The following is an 11771-nucleotide window of genomic DNA, read 5'->3' on the forward strand; positions in this document are numbered from 1 at the left end:
TAACAAAGTGCAGCAAAAACTACAAAACAAGAAAGATTGTTGAGTGAAGACTGGAATAAACGGCCCTGAGATGATGGTACGATCATAGGTGTCTTTATATTGGGGACTTTATGTCATCTCATTAATATATTCTATTTTTTCTTTTTCTGATATTTCTGCTAGTTGGGTCTTGGTCTTCCTGGTCTGATACTCTAATTCTGTAATTCTCTTACTGTTTTGTATATGTTTTCCATCTCTTTTTAAATAATATTTTTCTTCAAAAAACTTTTAATTTGCATACAGATAATGTGTGTAACTTTTTTTAAAAGTAAATACTTTCCCCCCATAAGTTTATTATGTTTTTCTTGAAGATTTGATCAAATGTTACATTAGAAGCCAAAAAGTGACATTTTAGCTTCTATTGTGCCTTCTTCCAAGGGGTTTGTATTAATCCATTTCTGTTGCTTATTTAAAAACAAAAACAAAAAAAACAAAAAAACCTTGAAACTGGGTGATTTATAAAGAAAAAAATTTATTGTTTACAGTTTCTGGGGCTGGGAAGTCCAAAGTCCATCTGGTGGTGGTGACAGTGACCCAGGGGCCTCACATTGAAAGACGGTGGAAGCAGAGAGAGCAGAGTGAGAGAGAGCTGCTTCTCTCTCTTGTTTTAAAGCCCTCAGAACCACACCCCTGTCCACCATTTTTAATCCATTCACTAGGGCATTGTCCTACCTTCTAATCACCTCTTCAAGGCTCCACCTTTCAATTACCATAATAAGATTTCCCACCCTCTCAACAGTCACAGTGGGGACCAAGTTTCTAATACATAAAACTTGGGGGACACAATTCAAGCTTCAGTGAGCTTGAGGGGACATAATTCAATCCACTACAGGGCTTATGTAACTTTTTAAAGTTTCATGCATAAACAAGAAATTCTAAGCAAATGGTTATACTTAGGTATATAGCAATGTACTGTTCTATACATTTTTACCATGTGCATTAATACTTTTTTTAAAAAAATAAACATTTTTTAAGTGAATTAAAGAAACTGAAAAGTGCCTATGGTGAGGAATGGATATGGAGTTCTTACTATTTGGCCAAGAAGTTCCACTTTTAGAAAAAAACTTAAAGAAATAATCAGAAATGCGGATAGAATTTTATATAAAGATATTCAATATAACATTATTTATTCATTCAAACTACCAGATTTTTCTTTTTTGCCTATTACATTACAAGTGCTATTTTAAGCTGGGATTGCAGAATAGAAAAAGTCTCTGCCCTCATAGATATTACATTTTTATCTAATTAGAATAAATGAAACCAGGTTTCAAGATGGTGGCGGCTACAGCGGCTGGCGCGGAGTAGCTGAGGTGGAAAAGGTGGCCACTGGGCCTCAGGCAGCCGGGAAACTTGTGGACCTTCCTCTGGCCATCTCTTAAGGGAGGACTGCTGCTGCTGGCCGGTCGTGGGGGCTCAACGCCACTTTGCCCCCGGCAGGAGAGGCTGCCTCATTTACAGGCAACAGCTTTGAAGTGTGGAGCAGGAAAAGAACTGATTCTTAGCTGCAAAAGCAAGTCTTGAAACAGGGAACACGGCGCCAGGGCTGCTGTGGATGCAGCCAGGATCCCGGAGGCTGGGGCCGCACTGAAGGCGGCCAGCTGCCCTATTCAGGATTCGAGGTTTCAGGCCGGCATTAAAGAAGATTCCTGGGAGCGCCCGAGCGGCGCCGCGACTGAACAGCCCAAGGCGGCAGCGCCGAGAACACGGAAGGCAACAAACCAGAGACAGAGCGAGCGCCCGACCTGGCACAGCACTGTGAGTGATCCCTGGGACAGCTCTGTTCGGGGGGTGGATGCCCACGCGGCTCCCGCCTGCACCACCAGGCCACTCACTGCCCCAGTGCTGCCTCCATTTTCCCAGGTGCGGGCAGCTCCGCCCTGCTCGGCCATCACTGAGCCCATTTGCGTGGCCTGGCGCGGGGCTTTCCGGACCCTGCAGGCCGGCCTCCTCTCCCACTCCCTCCGCGGTTCTCTGGCAGGGCTGGGGGTGTGGGGCGTCCCGACCAGTTTTGGGAGGGCTAGGAAGTACGGGCTGGCCGACTGTCACTCCACCACACCCTGGACTCCGGCCCCGGTAAACTTCCTGTTACTGGGAGGCAGATACCATCTCTGCGACCACCAGTTTGGAAAAAAGCCTAACGAATTTCTGGTTGGGAATAGTGTGGTAGGAGAGTTCCCAGGTCCGCTTGAACCTGCCGGAGAGCAGGCTGCAGGCGGGCACTAGACTCGGTTTATACCGGGGGGATACAAAGGTGAACAAGACCCGAGAAAGATCTACACAGTGCTACAAAGGCACCCAGAGAGACCGGTCGTCTGTGCCTAGCAGAAACCTGGTAGACTTCCTGGGCGAGGCGGTGCTGAGCAGGGTCTTGAAGGCCCAGCTGATAGACGAGGGGTGCAGAAGACACGCCCCAGCCCAGCACAGTGCGCACAGAGGGGGGAGACGTGCGGCCAGGGAGGCGGAGACTCGACAGAAACCACACACCCGGTGGGGTCACCACTGCACGATCTAACAGCCTGGGCCAGAGCACATGGAACGGGGAGAAGTCCTGTACAGAAAGTGAAAGCTCAACAGAGATCACACACCCTGTGGTACGTGATCCACCAGCCCAGCAGAGTACAAGCTGACCAGAAAGGTGGATCCCCGGAGAAGCCCAAGACCCGAGGCAACCACACACACAAGACACTAGAGGCCAACTGAGCAGTCATGGCGGGAGCCATACCAAATTGGCAACCACAGCAACATCCTAGTTAGTCATTAGTCTCAAACCGGTGGACTGTGAAACCCCCTGCCACAATGAATAAACACCAAAAAAAAGACACCAGAAATACAAAAAATCAAGAAAGTACACCACCAAAAGTTAATAAATCTCATACTCTAGATCCTATAGAACAAGAAGCCCTTGAAATAACTGACAAGGAATTTCAAGTGATAATTCTAAGGAAACTGAATGAGATACAAGAAAACTCAGCTAGACATCATGATGAAATGAGGAAAAGTATACAGGATCTGAAAGAGGAAATATACAAGGAAATCAATGTCCTGAAAAAAAATGTAGCAGAACTTGCTGAACTGAAGAAGTTATTCAGCGAAATAAAAAACACAACGGAGAGTTTAACCAGCAGGCTTGTCGAAGTTGAAGAGAGAACCTCTGAACTTGAAGATGGGCTGTTTGAAATAACACAAGCAGACAAAAAGAAAGAAAAAAGAATCAAGGACATGGAAGAAAATCTGAGAGAGATATCAGACAACCTCAAGCGCTCAAATATCTGAGTCATGGTTATTCCAGAAGGGGAGGAAAATGGAGTTTCCATTGAAAACATATTCAACAAAATAGTGGCAGAAAACTTCCCAGGTATAGGAAAAATCACAGATCTTCAGATCCAGGAAGCTCAACGATCTCCAAACGTATTCAACCCAAAAAGGCCTTCTCCAAGACATGTCATAGTCAAATTGGCAAAACTCAGAGACAAAGAGAGAATCTTAAAAGCTGCAAGAGAGAAGCGTCAAATCACCTATAAGGGAGCCCCAATCAGGTTAACATCAGACTTTTCATCACAAACCCTAAAAGCTAGAAAGGAATGGGATGATATTTTCAAAATACTAAAAGACAAAGATTGCCAGCCAAGAATACTCTACCCTGCAAGGCTATCCTTCCAAAATGAGGGGCAAATAGTATATTTCTCAGACAAACAAAAACTGCGGGAGTTCACTACCACAAGACCACCCTTACAAGAAATCCTCAAGGGAGTACTGGGTTTGGTTCCTGAAAAATAACTACCACTGCCATAAAAACCTAAGAAAAATCTAAACCCGCTAGTACAATAAAAATGGCATTCATGAAGAGAAAACAAGCTAACAAAAACACTATCTACAACCTAAGGAACCAACAAACAAAGAAACCAAACAGTAACTCAGAAAGCAAGTAACAAAAGACACCTAAGACAACCAAACAACCAATAAAATGCTAGGAATAAATCAACACCTTTCAATAACAACTCTTAATGTTAAAGGCTTAAATTCCCCAATTAAAAGACACAGACTGGCTGACTGGATCAAAAAGCAGGACCCAACTATATGCTGCCTACAAGAGACCCACCTCACCCATAAAGATTCACACAGACTAAGAGTGAAAGGATGGAAAAAGATTTACCATGCAAACAGAAAAGAAAAACGAGCTGGAGTGGCTATTCTTATATCTGACAAAATAGACTTTAAACTAAAAACCATAAAAAGAGACAATGAGGGCCACTACTTAATGATAAAAGGACTGATCCATCAAGAAGACATAACAATCATAAATATGTACGCACCCAATGTTGGAGCAGCCAGATTTATAAAACAAACTCTATTAGACCTAAAGAAGGAAATAGACACTAATACCATAATAGCAGGGGACCTGAACACTCCACTGTCAATATTAGACAGATCATCTAGGCAAAGAATCAGTAGAGAAACACAAGATCTAAACAAGACTCTAGACCAATTGGAATTGGCAGATATCTACAGAACATTCCACCCAACAACCTCAGAATATTCATTCTTCTCATCAGCACATGGATCATTCTCCAGGATAGATCACATATTAGGTCACAAATCAAGTCTCAATAAATTCAAAAAAATTGGAATTATCCCATGTATCTTCTCAGACCACAATGGATTAAAACTAGAAATTAATAACAAACAAAACTCTGGAAACTATACAAACACATGGAAATTAAACAGCATTCTACTTAATGACATATGGGTCCAAGAAGAAATCAAGCAGGAAATCAAAAAGTTTATTGAAACTAATGAAAACAATGATACATCATACCAAAACCTGTGGGATACTGCAAAAGCAGTATTGAGGGGAAAATTTATTGCATTAAATGCTCACTTCAGAAGAATGGAAAGATGGCAAGTGAACAACCTAACACTTCACCTTAAAGAACTAGAAAAACAAGAACAATCCAATCCTAAAGTTAGCAGACGGAAAGAAATCATTAAGATCAGAGCAGAACTGAATGAAATTGAAAACCAAAAAACAATTCAAAAGATCAACGAATCAAAAAGTTGGTTTTTTGAAAAGATAAATAAAATTGACAAACCATTAGCATGGCTAACAAAAAAAAGAAGAGAGAAGACTCAAATAACAAAAATTAGAAATGAAAAAGGCGATATTACAACTGATTCATCTGAAATACAAGGAATCATTCGAGACTACTATAAACAACTATACGCCAACAAATTTGAAAATCTGGAGGAAATGGATAAATTTCTGGACACACACAAGCTCCCAAAACTGAACCGTGAAGACGTAGAAAATTTGAACAGACCAATAACAATAAAGGAGATTGAAGCTGTTATCAGAAGGCTCCCAACAAAGAAAAGTCCAGGACCAGATGGATTCACAGCAGAATTTTACCAAACATTCAAAGAGGAATTGACACCGATTCTTTACAAACTATTCCAAAAGATTGAAACGGACGCAAATCTCCCAAACTCATTCTATGAAGCAAACATCATCCTGATACCAAAACCAGGTAAAGATATAACCAAAAAAGAAAACTACAGGCCGATATCCTTGATGAATATAGATGCAAAAATCCTCACTAAAATACTAGCAAACAGAATACAGCAACACATACGAAAAATTATTCATCACGATCAAGTGGGATTCATCCCAGGGATGCAAGGTTTGTTCAACATACGCAAATCAATAAATGTGATACACCATATTAATAAACTCAAACACAAGGGCCATATGATCATCTCTATAGATGCTGAAAAAGCATTTGATAAAGTTCAGCACTCATTCATGACAAAGACCCTCTATAAGTTAGGTATAGAGGGAAAGTATCTCAACATAATTAAAGCCATATATGACAAACCCACTGCCAATATCATCCTGAATGGGGAAAAGCTGAAAGCTTTTCCTTTAAGAACAGGCACTAGACAAGGATGCCCACTCTCACCACTCCTATTCAACATAGTGTTGGAAGTACTAGCCAGAGCAATCAGAGAAGAGAAGGAAATAAAGGGCATCCAGATTGGAAAAGATGAAGTCAAACTGTCCCTGTTTGCAGATGACATGATCCTATATATCGAACAGCCTAAAACCTCTACAAAAAAACTGTTGGAATTGATAAATGATTTCAGCACAGTAGCAGGATACAAAATCAACACACAAAAATCAGTAGCATTTCTTTTCTCCAATAGTGAACATGCAGAACGAGAAATCAAGAAAGCCTGCCCATTTACAATAGCCACCAAAAAAATAAAATACTTAGGAATTGAGTTAACCAAGGAGGTGAAAAATCTCTATAATGAGAACTACAAACCACTGCTGAGAGAAATTAGAGAGGATACAAGAAGATGGAAAGATATTCCATGCTCTTGGATTGGAAGAATCAACATAGTGAAAATGTCCATACTACCCAAAGTGATATACAAATTCAATGCAATCCCCATCAAAATTCCAAAGTCATTTTTCTCAGAAATGGAAAAAACTATTCAGACATTTATATGGAACAATAAAAGACCACGAATAGCCAAAGCAATGCTCAGCAAAAAAAATAAAGCTGGAGGCATAACACTACCTGACTTTAAGCTATACTACAAAGCTATAATAACCAAAACATTATGGTACTGGCATAAAAACAGACACACTGACCAATGGAATAGAATAGAGAATCCAGAAATCAACCCACACACTTACTGCCATCTGATCTTTGACAAAGGCACCAAGCCTATTCACTGGGGAAGGGACTGCCTCTTCAGCAAGTGGTGCTGGGATAACTGGATATCGATATGCAGGAGAATGAAACTAGATCCATACCTCTCACCATATACTAAAATCAACTCAAAATGGATTAAGGATTTAAATATACACCCTGAGACAATAAAACTTCTTAAAGAAAACATAGGGGAAACACTTCAGGAAATAGGACTGGGCACAGAATTCATGAATACGACCCCAAAAGCACGGGCAACCAAAGGAAAAATAAACAAATGGGATTATATCAAACTAAAAAGCTTCTGCACAGCAAAAGAAACAATTAAAAGAGTTAAAAGACAACCAACAGAGTGGGAGAAAATATTTGCAAAATATACATCTGACAAAGGATTAATATCCAGAATATATAAGGAACTCAAACAACTTTACAAGAAGAAAACAAGCAACCCAATTAAAAACTGGGCAAAAGAGCTAAGTAGGCATTTCTCTAAGGAAGATATCCAAATGGCCAACAGACATATGAAAAAATGCTCAACATCACTCAGCATCCGGGAAATGCAAATCAAAACCACATTGAGATACCATCTAACCCCAGTTAGGATGGCTAAAATCCAAAAGACTATGAACGATAAATGCTGGCGAGGCTGTGGAGAAAAAGGAACTCTCATACATTGTTGGTGGGACTGCAAAATGGTGCAGCCTCTATGGAAAATGGTATGGAGGTTCCTTAAACAATTGCAAATAGATCTACCATACGACCCAGCCATCCCACTGTTGGGAATATACCCAGAGGAATGGAAATCATCAAGTCGAAGGTATACCTGTTCCCCAATGTTCATTGCAGCACTCTTTACAATAGCCAAGAGTTGGAACCAGCCCAAATGCCCATCATCAGATGAGTGGATACGGAAAATGTGGTACATCTACACAATGGAATACTACTCAGCTATAAAAACGAATGAAATACTGCCATTTGCAACAACATGGATGGACCTTGAGAGAATTATATTAAGTGAAACAAGTCAGGCACAGAAAGAGAAATACCACATGTTCTCACTTATTGGAGGGAGCTAAAAATTAATATATAAATTCACACACACACATACACACACACACACACAAATGGGGGGGGAAGAAGATATAACAACCACAATTATTTGAAGTTGATATAACAAACAAACAGAAAGGACATTGTTGGGGGGGAGGGGGGGAGGGAGAAGGGAGGGAGGTTTTGGTGATGGGGAGCATTAATCAGCTACAATGTATATCGACAAAATAAAATTTAAAAAAAAAAAAAAAGAATAAATGAAACCATGGAAACAGCCTTAATCTCCTGCAAGTTAGGAGTGGCTAGATAAATTATACCCATGTGATAAAATGCTAAGTAGCTATTAAAAATAAGTTAATCTACATATATTAAGGTGGAATGTTCACAAATATATGCTATTAAGGATCTGTATTGCTCTCCAATGGCTAGCGTATAGTTTCCCAAGAGACAATATCTGGCATATAAATGAATATTTTTAAATATTAATATTTGTTCTGTTTTCTTTAGGTGGTTAGAATATAATAATAACTATTTTCTTGATTATATTTATATAGTCTATATTTTCAAAATGTTTACCACTGTTATGTACTATGTCCATAATCAATGTAAATGTACAATCTTAATTTTAATAACTGCTAATGTGAATTAAGATCTTAACATATTCTTTGACTTTTGTTTCATACATTACATGCATTATTATCTCATTAATTTTTCAAGAAATCTGTTATGTACGAACAACTATGTTTCCCTATTCTTCAGATGAAAAAAGGTACAGTGGTTTTATCGATAGCTAGTGTGTGGAAGAACCCTCGTATCCAAATCAAGGTCTGTCTTGTTCCAAACACAATAATTGTAACCTCTCTGCTTTTTTACATGCATGAGGTATTTCAGTGCCCAAACTTCTGAGGTTGCTAATCATGCATTGTTTAAAAAAAAAAGAAGATGGTAAGACTCCTCCAGAAGAAAAAGTGCATAAGCCTCCCCTCCTGTCTTTTTACCTAAAGGTGTTCTTTAGGATGCAAACTGACCGAGGCTATTGAAAATGTCAAGACCTCATATGGCCAATGTTGGATCTACAGCTCCAATATCCTGTTTTGTAGAAGACTGTCTCTGCACACCTTAACCGGGGATTGCCAGGCCATAAACTCCACGATCTCTGCCTACTTGAGTAGTTTTTGGATGATGATAAGAAGACTTATCACTGGGTCCAAATACATGCAGAGTTAGTGTCTGGCTCAAGGAAAGGGGGAGATGAGATTAAGTGGAAGAACCAGGGAGGAAGCAATCCCTTGAGCAAGGAGTCAAGAATCAGACACAGCCCCAGGGAAAGCACACAATGTTCATTCTGATTTATTTATTCTCTAAGTTGTTGCATAAAATAATTTACAGAACATAATATGTAGGTATATATACACATGTACATATTTATGCACACATGCTTAGCACACGCACAGACACACTCAGTAGCAAGATTACAGAAATTAGATGCAAGCAAAAGTAAATCACTTTAATCTATAAAATTCACATGGATTATTAAAAATACAGTCTAATGTAGATGAAGGCATAGAGAAGGAACATCAGGATTATTTTCCTACAGAAAGGGTGAATGTAAGGGGCCCTTGTCTGGTGAGTGATGGGGCAGTGTAAATCACTTTCCTGGCCTTGTTACTTAACCTCGATGACTCTTCATTTTCTCATTCATTAAATGAAGGTAAGAACCTTAAAGTTGTATCACATAAATTATAAGAGAATGCATTCAACATTCTTACATGATGCCCAATATTATAAAACTACTTAATATCTGAAGAAACTTCTTCAGACCCGGAAGCATTCACATCTGTAAATGTTTAGTCTTTTGGACTAATGAAGCTAAAAGTCTGATTAAAAATATAAAATAGTACAGGATTTTTTAAAACAATGATGCAAATCAGCCATATATATCTCCAGGTAGGATTGCTATGGCAATGATAATTAAATTATGCACACGTGCTACATAATTTTTTTAATAAAGCCTTTATTAGGAGCACTAAAATGATTGTATATTAACTTGAACAGCTAGGCTGTACAAGACAAGACTTGAAAATTCCCTTTCTGATGACCTCCAAGAGACTTGGATTCCATTTATATGCATGCACCCTGTTCTTTCCTCTTTTCCTCTAACTTCAGCCTAAGGATGGACAGAAACAGCCTGCAGTTTCTCTTAAATTATTCTTGGGCTCCAGATAAAGGGATGGACCTTTGAACCAACAATCAGGTTACTGGTAACAGTACCTCTTAACTCTGGAGGCTTCTCAGTGGTACACAGAAACAAAAGCTGCTCCACTTTCAACTCTTTCCACTAGTTTGTCCCTGGGCAGATCAGTGGGCACTGTAAGATAGAGGAATATATCATCATCGAGACAACCTGTATTCACCCTGGGAGGCAACTGAATACCTCAGGATCACTTATGAGACACTGGACCATCACTGTAATGCCGCTGGCTCAGCAAGAAGATGGATCTTCTTCCATTCTCCATCCAGTAGGCTTTTTTGAGCTGCATCACATTCCAGCCAGACACTTTTTGATTCTTCCGTGTTCAAACGTGCACCTCAACCCAGAAGTAGCAAACAGGAGACCTAAGCAGGTACCACGAGACACTTAAATACCATCCCATGGAGGCCCATGGGATTTGGGGACAGGACTATGGTGGGAATGTGAGCATGAGGAGATGGCAAGCAAGCCCGGGAATTTGCAGGTAGAGTTCCAGGGAAGGCAGGCGTAGAGCACATGCCCCATGAACTTGCCTGTGCTGCACAATCCTAAAAAAATGCGAAAGCAGTGACTTTAACATAAGAATCTACGAGAAAGCTTGTTTAACTGATAAGGTCTTAGAGAAGATGCAGGAGTCTGTATTCTGAAAACAATAGCACAAAGTGGAGTCTTACTCTCTTATAATAAACTATAGTACACTGAATAAATGTAATTGTTCTACTTGGACTGATGCTTTATTTTGTTACTGAAATAGCTTGGAGCTAATAAAATGACATTTCTTTTCTTCACCATTGTATAATTTAGTGCTTTCAAGAATTTATGTAGATCTTGACAAATTAATTAGTGAGGCTTTACTATTGGTCCAAATTCTGTATTAACTGTTTATCACCTCAAGTATTTAGTAAGTGTAGCTTTAAAGGGTTTGAACTATCCCTTGTGGTTTAAATAGTAGGATTTGTCCCTTATAACTGACAAATTTATTCCCTACTCTCTTAAAATGTTTTCCCACAACGAAAATAGTCTTATCATAGGGTTTTTTGTTATATAAGTACATATTTATTATAAAGTAGTTGAGTAGTACATAAAAGTTAGGTAAAAAAGAAATTAACCATCACTTGAAATCCCATCAGCCTGAGATCCCATTAGACACTTTGTGACTATATATTAATGCATTTGTTTATAAATATAAATCTATACATAAGTATTCATAGTTACGTGTGTATATATACACATACATATGCATAATTTTATATATGATATATGCTGTTTTATGTTGAACATTTTAAAATGCTGTCTTTTGTGGGGGGTTTGCTTGTTTCTTCTTTCCTTCTAGCCTCTCACTCTGTCGCTACACATCCCCAGTATTACATCTCCCTCCTGCAACATAAAAACAATTCATAATGTAGTATTTATCCTTCTCATACAAGCACACACACCAATTCACCATTGTTTATTTTACAAAAACATAATCATTTTACATATGACTCTTTTGCACCTTTCTCTTCCCAACTGGTATATATCTCATTCATTCTTTTGAATCCCAACTCAACACTTAGTAGTTTTAACTGGGTGCCATGGATTGAATTGTGTCCCCCAAAGTCCATGTATTGAAACTTAATCCCCACTATAACAGTTCAGGGTGAGAAATCCTACTATAATAATTGAAAGGTGGGGCCTTGAAGAAGTGATGAGATTTAAAGGGCCATACCCAAGTG

The 11771-nt window shown here is 39.1% G+C and overlaps 1 pseudogene; it reads left to right on the forward strand.

Annotated features, from left to right (window-relative positions):
• LOC134383330 (tigger transposable element-derived protein 1-like) overlaps positions 1 to 10447 on the forward strand; it is a 46201-nt pseudogene extending 35754 nt beyond the window's left edge.
• The last annotated feature ends 1324 nt before the right edge of the window (positions 10448 to 11771 follow it).

Source organism: Cynocephalus volans, chromosome 1 (assembly GCF_027409185.1).
Source record: "Cynocephalus volans isolate mCynVol1 chromosome 1, mCynVol1.pri, whole genome shotgun sequence".
NCBI lineage: Eukaryota > Metazoa > Chordata > Mammalia > Dermoptera > Cynocephalidae > Cynocephalus > Cynocephalus volans.